At 36.8% G+C, this 12,393-nt stretch overlaps 1 pseudogene; it reads left to right on the top strand.

Annotated features, from left to right (window-relative positions):
• The window catches only part of LOC110197618 (elongation factor 1-beta pseudogene), a 54,497-nt pseudogene extending 44,792 nt beyond the window's left edge, over positions 1-9,705 (top strand).
• Positions 9,706-12,393: the final 2,688 nt, after the last annotated feature.

Here is a 12,393-nt window from a genome sequence, read left to right as displayed (position 1 = left end):
AAGAAAAAGACAAATAAGGAAACCAAACAACCTCCCCACTCCCAAACCCAATGTATTGTTGTAACATAATGGCAGGGGGAAAGAAATTGTACAGAAGCCAATCAGTTCCAATGTAGTTCTCCTGGCAGTTGGAACTGGCTTGACTACCAGATGTGTAACACTAACTCTAACTGTGTTATAAAGTTTTAAATGGGCATAATAAAGAAGAGAAGAACTCTGATTAATGTCACATACAGCCCTGACGTGTGAGACTAGAGGAAGGAAAGCATGTGGATTATTCCATAATGGAGAAGGCCGTACAGATTTTATGGAAGAGAAAAGATGCTTTGGCTGATGCTGAGACCGGTAAACAAGGAATCTGAGGAGTTCTAATGTTGTCTAGATAAAAGAGATACATTGGAACATAGGATGTGGAGCTAGAAAGAACCTTAGGAATCATGTAGCCCAACTCTTTCATTTTTCAAATGAGGAAACTGAGGCCCAGAGAGCTTTGCAAAAGCCTCTGTCCCCAAATCTGGCATTCTTCCCACTCTAACGCACCATTGAGGATTCCCTGGAGGACAGAGCAGTAGAAAGGGTGCTTATTGAAAGGGTATATTGTTGCAGTTGGAGAGCATGGTTTTAGACTGTGCTGCCCTTTGACCCAATATGTCTCTGTCTACTCCCTCAAACCCATTGGAAAATTTTATAAATGAGAACTCCAAATACTATGTGCAAATTTTCTTCTCTGTCCTATCAGTTCTATGATAGGGCAGATCTGCATATTGGATCATAGACTGTATAACAAGAGACAATTATATTACAGTTAAGCAAATGAGACTAAATTGAGTTCCTTAGAAGAAAATTGCTATATACACTGAAAGTATTGTGATCAGTTCTCAGGAATGGGATTTGCAAAGAAAAAGAGTTAATGCTGCAGGAAAAATATGCTGGAGTTGTGTGTAAAGCAGCTTATACAGTGCCTCCTATTGGAGCAGTGAGTCAGAAGACCTGGATTCAAATCTTGGCTCTGACACTCTGAGATTAGCTGTTTCACTATGGGCAAGTCACAGTCTCTATGATCCTCAGGTAGATTGAATTCTATAATTATTGAATTGAAATTTAAAGCACTATTTTATGAATCAACTCTTTTCCCCCTACTGCTTTTCACTTTATACATTGTTGAATTGGAAACTCTGTAAGGACAGGGCTTAGGTCTTAATTATATTTATACTCCCACACCCCAGACTTAGCACTATCTTTTGCACATAGCAAGTACTTTATGTTTGTTAATGAATACACCAGAGATCAACATGTGAAAACTGTAAAATTTGGTCCAAAGATAAGCTAGAACTGGAGGAATGAAGATTAGAATTCTATTTCTTCTTGACTCTGCTTTCTTCCTCTCATTTATCTTTTTAAAAATTCTATGACTGACAGTTAACTGGTTGCTTCTCCTGACTCACTGACCTAGGCATCATTTTCCTAACTCCTTTTCCTTGGATTTCCCTGGTCTTCTACTCTTCAAACCCCACTTCTCACATGGCAAATTCTAAGACAGACCTTTAGCTTAACGTTTTACTTGGACTTTGCCCTCTCCCCATCACCACTAAAGTAGCTGTTGCCCCCAGAGGGACTTCCTTCTTTCCACTAGATGACTGCTGACTCAAACACAGCCCTTACATTTTCCCTTACCCCTCACCACTGCTCTTTCAATGTAAGAATTCTTTTTCTTGTTTTAGAATTTATATTTTGTTTTTTTAAATTAATATGCATTTATTTTCTTCCCTTCTTCCCTTTCCCCAACTGAAAAAAAAAAGCCCAACAACAAATGTTGAGCCCTCATAATAAATATATATAGTCAAGCAAAACAAATTCCTTCATTGGTCATGTTCAAAAACATATGACTGATTGCAAACCTTGAGTCTATCACCTCTCAGTCAGGAGGTGGGTGGTATGCTTCATCACTGGTCCTCTGTTTAGGCATTGTATTGATCACAGCTCTTCAGTCTTTCAAAGGTCTTTTTAATGTTATTATTGTAAAACTGTTCTTCCAGGTTCTGCTCATTTTGTTTTGCGTGAGTTTGTACAAATCTTCCCAGGTTGCTCTGAAACTGTCTCCTTTGTCATTTCTTACAGCACAATATTTTATAATATTCCTCTACCATAATTTGTTTAGCCAGTTTCCAATTGATTGTCACCCTTTTAAAGTCAAGGTCTTTGCTACCACAAAAAAGAGCAGTTATAAATATTTTTGTACGGATGGGTCCCTTGGTGCCTTTGGATATAGGCTTAATAGTGTTATAGATGAGTTAAAGGTTATACAGTTTATTGAGTTTGTGGGCATAGTTCCAGATTGGTTGGGACCAATTCATAGAGCCATCAATGGTGGATTAGTGTGCTTATTGTCTTGCAGTCCACTTAACATTTGTCATTTTCCTTTTTTTTTTTGTCAGTGTTACCAATTTAATGGGTGAAAAGTAGATCTTCAGAGTTACTTTAATTTGCATTTTTCTAATTATTAGTGATTTGGAGCATTTTTTTTTCATGTGGCCACTGATAGCTTGGAATTCTTCCTTTGAAAAATACCTCAAATGTGAGAATTCTTAATCTACAATAGATTTATTTTGTCTAGGTCTGCTCCTGCCAGATTTAAGGATTAAAGATCAACTGACTTCTGGAAAGACTTAAGGCATGAGAGGAAGAAGGAATAAGTTGTCTTTTGAGTAAGCTGTTCATCCTGGAACTTAGATTGCAAAGCACATTCTGAAATCCTAAAAACTTATATTTATATAGTGCTTTAAGTTATGCAAAGTGTTTTTTTCACCCTAGAATTGTGAAAAAGGTTTTTAATCCTTGTTTTATAGATGCAGAAACTAAAGATCATAGAAGCAAAATTACTTATGTTTGGTCATGACAGAATTAACAGAACCAAGTCTTCTGATTCCAAGTCCAGGTTCTACACTGGGCTGCCACTAAACCTTATCAAACCTGATCAAAATTCCATAAATGGGAATTTCAGGTCATACATAACAAATTTATTCTATGTCATCTGAATTCCAAGGGGCTGAGATTTTGCGTTTAGGTCATAGAGTACATAACCAATCACTCAATGAACAAGTATTTATTGAGCATGCCTTGTATAAAACACAGTGGTCACTGTGCCAAACACTGGAGGTATTGAATAGAACTGTTGAGGTATAGGAGTTTCACAACATATGAGTTCTGCTGGAAAGAATTCCACCCAAGCCTTCTTTCAGCCAAAGACAAGGTTTATTAAAGATCCACCATATTAGCCAGACTCTTAAGGAGTCTGAGCACCTGTGAGTTATTGGCTAGATTATAAGAATCTGAGCACCTTAATGGAGACAAAATGGACTCTATATATAGAAAGGCTGTGGGAGAGATTTAGGAGTGGCCAAATAGTCTGCAGGGACTGTGAAGTAATAGAATGCCAGGGACCTGGACCACTTGGCCAAAAGAGAATGGAGCCTAACTAGGATTAAGGGTGGGAAGGGGCCAGGGACCATAGAGAGGTAAGACAATGGAGGGCTAGGCTAGGTTAAGGGTAACAGAATTGGGAGATTGGTTGTAGCCACAATGAAAGGCCAGTTGATGGGATTATAGCCTCAGGCCAAAGCCAGAGATTTGGCCATGTGGGAAAGTCCAGGGTTTTTCCTTTCTGGGGTCCAGATTCCAACCCCCTCAGAACCAGGAGAGTAAGGCAAAGACACTTGCATAAAACTCTTGTTGGTGGACAATGATTGTTTAATGCTCTTGGCCTGTGTAAAAGGCAATAACTACCTTGGGAGAGCTCAGGAGAGGAAAGCTTATTGGTCTTTTGGCTTCCAGCTTCCAGAGAGAAGACATATGTTTCAGATTTATTTCTAGAGGAAATTCCTTGAAGACTCTCATATGGTAAGCTGGGGATAAAAACATAACTGAGGTGCAGTCTCCTTTACATGTTGGCTTTGTGCCAGTCCTTCTCTCTCTTCAAGAGACCTTCTTCCTAAGAGAACCTGGAACTGCATATTTTCTTTCTCTAGGTTGGAAGCCAGAAGACCAAGATACCTATTATCTTAAACACTCAATAACTCCACAACTTCTTCAGGCCTGGAGCACTAAGTAATTAATCTCCACCACTGAGGAGAGTCTTAAACAGTTAAATAACTTTGTATAAGAAAAAAATGAAACCAACATCTACTCATAAGGAACTTATACTCTACCTCTATTATGACCAATAAAAATGATAGAAACTGAGGGCTTCTGAAGAAAGCTTCTATGTGAATTCACAATATAGTGACTGGTAATAGGATTTGAACAGGCACAAATGAAGGTAAAAGGAATTGTTGGGGAACTAACTACAAGGGGAAAGTCGGAAGTGAGAGTGAACACTGGGTGCTCCAGAGCTATTGAGCCAATGTGTATAGGTCAGTGAGTATATATTGGGAACAATGGGAGCTAAGATGAATTAGAAATCTTTTGATGACAGATGCAGAGCAGGAAGGGACCTTAAATTCTGTCTAGTCTAACCTTAATTTTACAAATAAGGAAACTGAGGTCAAAAGAAGGAAAGGGACTTGCCCAAGATCACATAGGTAGCGAATGGATTAATTAGCTAGGATTCAAATCCAGCTAATCTGACCCCAAATCCTTCATCCTTCTCGTTGCATCAGGTTGGATAGCATCAACCTGAATTTAAATGAAAACAGTAAACACAACAAAATTGAGGTCTTTAATCAGGGCAAGAGAGTTGAAATTTGGGGTACCACATAATAAGTGCTGGGATACCCAAGGAGGGGGCTGGGAACAGGGTTTATATAGGGTACTAAGGCAGAGAGAATGATTAGACTTCAGGTGGGAGAGGTTAGGCATCTCACAGTGTCACAAGGTAAGTTGTTTTGCATGACAAGCTGAAATCCATAAAGAAAGCTTGGGAATCCCAGGAAGGAGGAGTTTGGGAGACCTGCAAAATAACCTGAACCTGGAAGTGACTTGGTCTGGTCAGCCCCAGGCAATTCATTGGCCTTGGAAGGAGATTTCAGTCAGTTCTTAGTCAACCCTGTTTGTCATAGGTAGACTGGGGGGTGGGTGGCAGAGGAGTACATGAATGTCTAAACACTTCCCCTTTTGGGTCTTAGTTTTTTCATCTATAAAATGAGGAAGCTGGATTAAATGGTCCTATTAACCTCTAATTTTCTAATAGTCTGTGGATCTATGAGTGACATTGCCCAAGGATTTACCTGGGCAATGTGTACTGATAAAAAGCCAGTTCATATTTTCTGTAATGTGACCCTGCTATTCACTCAGGCCTGAAAAAAATGCTAACCTACAACAGGTAGAAGTTCTCCCTCAAATGTACTTACTTCCCCGACAGCATGATTCAAGCCCGCTAACAGATGAGCTGTTTGTACTTCAGAAATTTACAGTTCCAGTTAGGATATTTTTGATGGTATTCGGTATGCTCTTTGCAATGCAGCCAGCTGATTCATGCTCTCTCCTGAAGGTTATGAGTCTCCATGTGACGTTAGGAAGTATAGGCCTGAGCCATTAAAAGAGAAGTGTGTAAAATGCAATCCGGCTCTATAGGAGTTATAAGAGCTCAAAGTATTTCATTTTATGCCATGTCTTTAGTTATATTTGAAGCTTTTTAGTACTAGTCATTCTTTTTTTACTCCCCTTCACTTTTGATGCAATGGCTATCTCCAGTGTTTAAATAAACAAACAAAAACCCCAACCATCCTCCCCCCACCACCACACAATTACAGCACAAAGTGATACCAGCTAACTTAGTCAATAGAAGCTTTTTTTCTTTTGGGTCTAGACCAGGGGTGGGGAACCTACAGCCTTAAGGCCACATGTGAACAGTTCTGTAAAATTTGGATTCAGGCAAAAGGCCACACTGAAGAATCTAGAAGGCCACATGTGGCCTCAAAACCTCAGGTTCCTCACTCCTGGTCTAGACCTATGATTTCATTAATGTTTTGGGGGCAGCTAGGTGGTACAGTGGATACAGCTCCAGCTTTGGAGTCAGGAGAACCTGAGTCCAAATCCGGACTCAGATACATAACACATGACACTAACTAGCTGTGTGACCCTGGGCAAGTCACTTTATACCAATTGCCTAGAAAAAATAAAAATAAATTCAGAAAAAAATTAGTTTTTTGGAATTCACAGTAGGGAAACACTTGTCCACAGTTGCAGATCAGCAACTGATTTGTACCTGAATATTAGAGAGTTACCTTGGAGCATGGAGAGGTTGTGTCTCCATCATTGTCCTATAGGAAGGACATATCAAAGCTGGGCTTGAATCCAAGCCCTCCTGACTTCAAGGCTGGCACTTTGCATATTAATCAATAAGCATTTATTAAGTGCCTACCCAGTGGGTAAGAAGACAAAATGAATAGTTTATGCTCTTAAGGAGTTTGTATTTATAGGTATCTAAACATTATCCACAAAACTAACACAAGGACACTTTGGGAGGTACAGCACTGGTTGCTGGGAGGATTAGGAAAGGCTTCATAGAGAAAGAGGTGCTTCAGCTAAGTTTTGAAGGGAACCATGTTTATGTATGTATATAGTTTTTAAAAATTCTAGACCTTAACAAATAAAATTTTCTTTATAGTTTTAGAGTTTAAATAAGTTGTCTGTTATATGTATTCTAATTTAAGGATCATAAATGAAACACATTTCAATATAGTAAAGGACTGTCCCCAGTCCCTGAGAACTGGGGTAGTATAAAAACATCATTTCATCAGCAATTACAAAGGAACTGTGGCTCTGCCAAGATGAGAATGAGTTATTTAAGATTTTCTAGGGTGGGCTGCACAACAGGGCAAGTCCACTTATGAGTTTGGTAGATCAGACTAGGTTCTCATAAATTATGGAACATAAATACAATGCACTGTTGCCACATCATTATGAGATAATGAATTTGAAGGATTCAGAGAAGCATAGGAAGACTTATATAAACTGATGAAAAGTGAAGTCAACAAAAATGAGGAAAATATTATGCATGATGAGTAGAACACACAAATAGCAAGAAGAAAAAAAGACTGATCAGTTAAACTGAACAGGTTTTACCAAGCTAGATTCCCAATAACAATTGATACATTTCCCTCTTCTCTTTGCAGAGGTGGGAGGTTATAGGTGAGGAATGTAAAATATGCTACCATATCTTGAAGAGCCCCAGCCATGCTACTTACTTTACTTACTTACTCCCTAGTCTGCTCCACCTTCATACCAGGTGCTTTGGCTTTGGGCAGGTAATCTCTCTTTGCTCTTCCTGCCCTTTCTATTTCCCTTTTAGATTTTGTCTTCCTCTAATAAAATGTAAGCTTTTTGAGAACAAGGACTGTTTTTTTGTTTTTGTTTTTGTTTTTTATCCCCAGCACTTAGCACAATGCTTGACACATGGTAAATGTTTAATAAATGCTTTAGCTATCTATCCATCTATCTGTCTGTCTCTTCATTCAAACATTAATAATAATAATAAAGATAGCATTTATGTAGTGCTTTAAGATTTGCAAAATATTTTACAAATATCTCATTTTATCCTTACAAACAATTTGGGAGGTAGGTGCTTTTATTATCCCAATTTTATAGATGAGAAACCTGAATGACACAGAGGTTAGGTGACTTACCCAGGGACACATAGTTAAAAATATCTGAGGTGGGACTGAAACTCAAGTTTTCTTGACTCCATTTCTAAATCTTTCTATCTAAGTATCTGTTTGTCTGTCTATCTGACTGTCTATCTCTCTGTCTATCTATCTATCTATCTAACTATCTATCTATCTATCTATCTTTCTATCCTACTAGACTATTGCTATGTTGGTTGGTTTCTCCTCTTTCCTTTGAAATATTTCCTAAAGAGATAACTTGCTGGATTAAGGAGGCAGAGATTTATCTGGAAATGAGGAAATAAAGACAAAAAGTATCAATAAAATTTTTAAAAAACTTTAAAAATTGCATTTGTATGTATGTATATTTGAATTAATTGCCATCAGTACTTCACTCACTGTCAAAAACTAACCATGTGTAAGTGATGAATAGTAGAAGTCCTTTAGATACTTAGATGAAAAGGGCTTTATAGTTTGCAGAAACTTCTGGATTAGCAGTAGTTATAACATTTTCATTGTTGTATACATCTGTGAATTCAGGGTGAAGGAACTCCTTGTACCAATGCAGATTGGCAACTGTTCTTCAACTTACTGACTTAGAAAATTATCTAGAACAGTGAGAAATCACTTGACTTGCCCAGGGTCACACAATCAGTATATGTCAGAGGTGAGACTTCAACCCAGGTTTTCCTGACTCTGACTCCAGCTTTTTATCCACTATATTACATTGCCTTTCCATAAAATCATAGAACCAAAGAATTCCAGAGTTGTAAGAGATCTCGTGTTATGTTGTCCAACCATTAAAGGTTGGGTAAGTCACCTAACTTCTTTTTCCTTCAGCTTTCTCATCTGAAAAAACCATTAAAATATGAAAACTGTTTACAGTATTCCTGATGAGTGGTTATACAGCCTCTACTTGAAGATTAAAAAAAAAAATTTTAGGCAATTGGGGTTAAGTGATTTGCCCAGGGTCATACAGCTAGTAAGTGTCAAGTGTTTGATCTGAGGCTGGATTTGAACTCAGGTCCTCCTGATGTCAGGGCTGGTGCTCTATCCACTGCACCACCTAGCTGCCCCTTGAAGATTTCTAATAATAGAAAACTCACTACCCCTAGTGGCATCTCATTCCATTTCTGGACAGCTCTAATTGTTAAAAATTTTTTCTTATGTTGAGTCATCTTTTTACTTCTATGAGTTCCATCATCAAGGTCAAGGCAGAATAGATCTAATTTTTCCTCTAAATGAAAAGAATTTAAACATTTGAAGAACAATTATCACCTCTCCTAAATATTCTAACTATATGTTCCAGGTCCTTCAACTCACAATTGTAAGGCATGGCTTCAAATACACTCATCATTCTGATTACTTTCCTATCATTCATTCATCGTGCCTAGAACAGGACACCTCCACGGTATGATTACAGAGTGATCTGCTCTCCTTCTTTCTTCCCCTACTCCAATCACACCTGTGGACACCATGGATTTTGGAGACACTTGCTGGTATTGAGAACCTCAACAACTTTCTGGTGGACAAGAGCTATATAGAAGGTTATGTACCATCAGAGCCTAACATTGCAATATTTGAATCAGTCTCAGACCCACTACCTACCATTTTGTACCATGTTCTCTGTTAATATAACCATGTTAAGTCTTACAAGAAGCAAAAGTCAAGCTTGCCAGGAATAAACAAAGCTTTCAACAAGTATGGGCCTGCTGCTGTATGAGGTACCCCAGGAAGTGGAGCTACATATAGCAAAGATGATATTGATCTTGGGATTTGAGGAGGAGGAGGAGGAAAGAGAAGAAGCAAAGAAACTAAGAGAAATATGCCTTGCTCAGTATAAAACAAAGAAAAAAAACCAAACCCTTCAACTGTTGTGAAATCTTTGCCATTACTGGACATAAAATCAGAGAATAATGAAACAGTTATGTATGGCAAAATTGGAGGAATGTATCAGAAGCATTCAGGCCTGGGGATTTTCTAAACTAGTTCTAGTGGAAAGCGGCATGAAGAAAACTTCAAGCACAGTGTAGTCAAAGATGACAAAGTCGGGGCAGATGTGCTAGAGGAATTCATGGATGTTGCTACCTTCAGTAATATCTAAAACTTGCCATCCTTGAAAAATTGCATTTAAATAAAAGTATCTGTGAGCAATACTACCTTTTGATTCTCAAGTTTTCTTAATTGCATGGTTAGATAGTCTCTATTCTATTTTTGTGCTCAATTAGGCAATTAAAAAATTTATTACCTTAATTTCCTTCACTCCAAACCATTTTTCCAATCTACATGATTCCCCATTGTCTACAGAATCCATGCCCAGACTTATTTTATCATTCAAATACCTTAATAAATTTCCTCATTATTCTTTTACAAAAAAGAGAGAGTACAACAGAACTTAGTAAGTCATTCTGGATATTATTCTTCTGTTAATACAGCCTAAGATCCCATTAGCTTTCCTTATTTTTTCTTTTTCTTTCTTTTTTCTTTTTGCTATGACATTACACTACTGACTCATATTAAACCTCTAGTATTAAAACCTCTACTTTCCCCACATACATTGCTGTCTCATCTCATCTCCACTAACTTGGAATTTGCGTAGCTAATTTTTTTGAATCCAATTCGAAAACTTAAAATTTAGACATTAATTGTGATTGTAGTCACTTTAGTGTCTATGACAGAATTTTAAAGTCTTTCCTGGTACTGATTGTGTCACAAATCATATTTGTTATTCTTGTCAACTTTGTCATATTAAAATTTAATGAATATACATGATGACTTCATTCAAGTCATGATGAGAATAATGCTTGGAGAATACCTGGACAACTTATGGTCATCTGGGTGTAATGGAAGATTATTCTGCCTTAAGCAATGATGAATAAGAAGAATTCAGGGAAACTAGGGCAGATGTGTATGAACTGATGCAGCAAAAAGTAAGCAAAGTCAGGAGAACTTTGTTCTCCTGATAAATTGTTCAATTTATCAGAATCATGACAGTATAAAAGAAAGCAACCCTCAGAGACATCAAAACTCTGATCACTGTTGTAACCAGTCATGACTTCAGAGGACTTCTGTTGAAGCATGTTCCTTATTCTCATCAGAGAAGTGAAAAAACAGGTACAGAATCAGTCAACAATCAATAAGCTACTTTAAAGTACCTTTTTGTTCCAGGCATTGTGCTAGACTTGGAGCACACAAAGACAAAAATGAAATAGTTCTTGTCCTCAAAGAGCTTACATTCTATTGGGGGAAACAGCCTGAACATATAAAAGAATATATGAACTATGTGACACTTATAATATCAGTCATAGCCAATGTGTTTATTTGTTTTATTTGTTATAAAAAATGGTTTTATTGTATGGGTAGGGTCATTAGGAAATAACAGTGATATAAAAATATATCAATAAAGCATTTACTAAAAAATAAAAAATAATGCCCAGGGATGATAATATTATCTTTTGAAGACTGGCAAAATTTGATTTTGTTGATTTCTTTCAGAAAGGAAATCCTGTGTCAGATGACAGTGTGAGGACATTTGAGAGGAGATAGTTACTCACAAATCATAGACAGACTACATAAAGTCTGTTCATTTGTTTTAGCATTATAACAACAAGGAAGGAGAGCATTTATACATATACATACATATATATGTATATATACACACCCAGAATATATATTATGCACTTGTATATGTATGTATATAATATACATAAATATAAACACACATTTGTATATAAAACATATACATATAAACTTATGTATATATATTAGTACACATAAATATATATTTACACATATACAATTATGTATATATTATGAGTTTATTGTATACTTATATGTATGTATATTCTGGGTTTGTATTTCCCTGTTATTGCAATGCTAAAATATGCACAGACATATCTGTATCTGCATATATATTTAGGAATAGCTATATATTATATATGTAAGTGTTTCCTATTTATTTATGAGCACAAATAACTTAAAACAAACCCTAATTTAAAATTTTAAACATAAGTGATGACAAATCTGTTGGGATTATGTAAACAAGAAATAAATTTAAGAGGCAACAGAGCTAATCAGTATGAGAATTTAATTTGTGCCTGTTCACTAAAAACTATATTGTGTGTTGACTAAAAATGTAAGCCTCCTTTTTCAAATCTCTCATACTACATTTTTTTTACCCCTGAAATGCAATTAATCAAATTTCAACTTGCATTATTGTTATTTGTGTCTATGTTTCAACCTTCCTACTAAATCATGATGTCCTTGAGGGCAGAGACTATGTCATTTTTTTTCATATTTGCATGTCCGAGGCCAGCACAATGCATTGCAATAGTATATACTTATTAATTGTTTGTTGAATTGAATTAAGCATTAGGTTTTGATTAACTTATTCTGAGTACTTTTCTTTTTTACCACTAAAGCTAGGTTATAGTTATTTTTTTAATTGCTCTTATCCCAGAAACTTCCACAAAGATCCTATTCTAATTCTTCATTGTCATATGGACATGCTTTTGTGTTCTCAAAAACTTCCCCAGTGGGGCATGAACTCTGTCAGATTTCATTATGTCTGAAGGTCTCTGCTGATGACTGGGTATATCTGTTGCCTGAGAACTATCCTAGCCAAACACAGAAAACATCATCACCAGATGTTAGTCATGAGATGGGGAACTCTTAAGCCAAGGGAACCCATGAAGTGACTAAAAATAATAACAAAAAGATGATTCTCAGTCCTACGTAGACTCTCTCTGTTTGGAGCTCAAAGCTATCTCTCCACCCCCCCCCCCAGCTGCTC

Source organism: Phascolarctos cinereus, unplaced genomic scaffold (assembly GCF_003287225.1).
Source record: "Phascolarctos cinereus isolate Bilbo 61053 unplaced genomic scaffold, phaCin_HiC Scaffold_5;HRSCAF=322, whole genome shotgun sequence".
Classification (NCBI taxonomy): Eukaryota; Metazoa; Chordata; class Mammalia; order Diprotodontia; family Phascolarctidae; genus Phascolarctos; species Phascolarctos cinereus.
This window is presented reverse-complemented; position numbering and strand designations above follow the sequence as displayed.